Source organism: Puma concolor, chromosome A1 (assembly GCF_028749965.1).
Source record: "Puma concolor isolate L17-30 chromosome A1, mPumCon1.1.hap2, whole genome shotgun sequence".
Taxonomy (NCBI): domain Eukaryota; kingdom Metazoa; phylum Chordata; class Mammalia; order Carnivora; family Felidae; genus Puma; species Puma concolor.
Window position 1 is genome coordinate 19,844,131 of NC_141667.1, and position 2,623 is coordinate 19,846,753.

General features: G+C 41.2%; 1 pseudogene; it reads right to left on the bottom strand.

The window, feature by feature from the left end:
• Positions 1–1,138: 1,138 nt before the first annotated feature.
• Positions 1,139–1,935, bottom strand: LOC112860427 (heterogeneous nuclear ribonucleoprotein A1-like; annotated as a pseudogene).
• Between the last annotated feature and the right edge of the window lie 688 nt (positions 1,936–2,623).

Here is a 2,623-nt window from a genome sequence, read left to right on the forward strand (position 1 = left end):
AAAGGCCCCATCTCCAAATACCATCATATTGTGTGTTTGGGGGGAGGGAGGCTAGGACTTTAGCATATGAATTTGGTTGGGGGATGCAATTGAGTGCATAGCATCCTGTTTCTTCAGATCATACAGATGAAGGTCAAGTCTTTCTCCTCCCAGATGCCCAGAGTGGGTGGTACAATGGCAGTCATACAATGGTACAAGAGAAGCCACTGCCCCACATACTCCAAACCGTATGCCTCCCAAAGGCCACTGGATTATTTTTAAGAATCACTTGCATATGAAAAAAAAGTGTGCAGAAATGGACAGATTACTTGAAGGAAATACTTCTTTATGTCTTCACCTTCAATAAATAGGTCTGTGCTTTAAAAACCTGAATGAAAATGTCAGGAAAAACTATTTCCTAGTGCTTTCATTCTCCAGATTTATTCAGGAATCATCTGAGACCTCAAACTCAATCTCAGGTCTTGTGTCTGAAGTTGGTAAGAAGGCTTGAATTTAGACCTTGACTTTCTCCAACACTAATGGCTTGCACTCTGTCTCTGAGTCTTACTCCCTTATCAGATGCCTTGAAAATGAACTGCTTCAGTTTCACTTAAGCTTTATGCAGTCCTTTAGTGATTATTGGACTACATCAGCCAATCTGAGAAATTCGTGACTTACTCTTCTTTATTTTTTTAAAAGAATATTAAATCATTTATTCATAACACATGATAATGGATGATACACAAACTTTAATCCCAGCTATAGCTTTATCTGATACCATAAATTCAATTTAGACATATTGCATAGGATATGCCAACAATCATATTAACAACCAAATAAATTCTAGGACTTTGCTTGGGTGACCCTTTTAATGGTGAATTCTAGGTCACAACACATTAACTGTCAGTTCAACCACACCAATGTTTGTGGAGACAATGGCTTCTGTGCCCAAGCAGGTTGCAAATAAATGTCACCTGGAACCTGGCATGACCCTGAAGGGATCCTAACTTCATACTGTTGGTGTAGTTCACCAAGATGGCTTCAGAGTGGACTAACTTTACACAGCACATTAAAAAAAAAAAAAAAAATTTATTCAGCATCATAATCAGATGATTACATTTAGCAATCAACAGCATGGGTGCGAAAAAAAATTCATTAAAACCCTTTGTTGGAATGCTTTACACTTTCCACAGAACAGAAACTAAAATAACCTGTTATACAATTAGTCACAAATACAGTCCTCGTGTTTTTTGCCCATACACATGAGTATTGTCTAAAACATGTCTTTGTAGCAGCTAGGCCCTGCCACCACTGTGCCTGTCTGAGTTCACAAATCTGTTGTAACCTGCAGCTTCCCTGTCACTTCTCTGGCTCTCCTCTCCTGCTAAGCTTTGTTTCCTGGCAGTAATTAAAACCTTCTGACACTGCCATAGCTACTACTGCTGCCGAAATAGCCATAGCCACCTTGGTTTCATGGTTTGGCAGAGTAGTGGCCTCCACCACCATAACGGTCAGACCTTCTGCCTCCAAATTTCCTCCTTTCATGAGTCCAAAATTTGAAGACTGAGTGTTGCAGTTGCCAAAATCATTATAGCTTCCACCACCTCCGAAGTTGCTTCCATCATTACCAAATTCATTGTAGCCATCCCCAATGCCACCATTTCCACCACCACCCCAACTGCCACCAAAGACACCTCGCCCACTGAAGTTTCCTTCATGACCAAAGTTTCCATTCCCACCAAAACCACCTCCACGACCACCACTAAAGTTTCCAGAACCACTTGGACCTCTTTGGCTGCATGAAACACTAGCCATCTCTTGCTCAGAGCTCTCCTTACTTCACAGTCGTGGCCATTCATAGCACGGTATGTTTGAATGACAGTCTTGTCTAGAGTCATGGTCATCAAATATTACAAAAGCCAAGCTTCTCCTTTTGCCGCTGCCTTGGTCAGTCATGATTTCAATCACTTCAATTTTCCCATAGTGTTCAAAATAGTCTCTTAGACGTGTTCTTCAGTGTCTTCTTTAATGCCACCGACACAAATATTTTTCACAGTTAAGTGGGCATGAGGTCTTTGAGAATCTTCTCTTGAAATTATTCTCTTCTCTTTGGTTCCACACCTCTTCCATCCACTTTGCATGGCCTTGCATTCATGGCTGCATCCACCCCCTCCACAGGGGCATACATGACAGACCCTAAGCCTCTGTAGAGTTTGGTGTTTGGCTCTCTCATCCCCACACAATCTGTAAGCATTCCCCATTGCCCAAAATGGCTCCTCAGGTTCTCATCAGTTGTTTCAAAGCTCAAACCTCCAATGAAAAGCTTCCACAGCTGTTCAGGCCCTTTGGGAGACAGACCTAGTCATGAGGGTGGTGGGAGGGGAGACTTTAACGATACTTCCTCAGCAGTGTCCAGGGGCAGAAAGCGACTTACTCAACTTAAAAAAAAAAAAAAAAAAAAAAAAAAAAAAAAAAATTCCCCTCCAAGTATACTTTCTACAGTACTAGTCTAAAAATTTAGCATGGATTATACTTGTAGATCCAGGTTTAGAAACACATTTTCCAGGAACAGTCACTAAATGATTTTATCTGCTTGATTTCCCCATCCCTTATACTTTATGCTCTGGGATCATTTCACATCTCT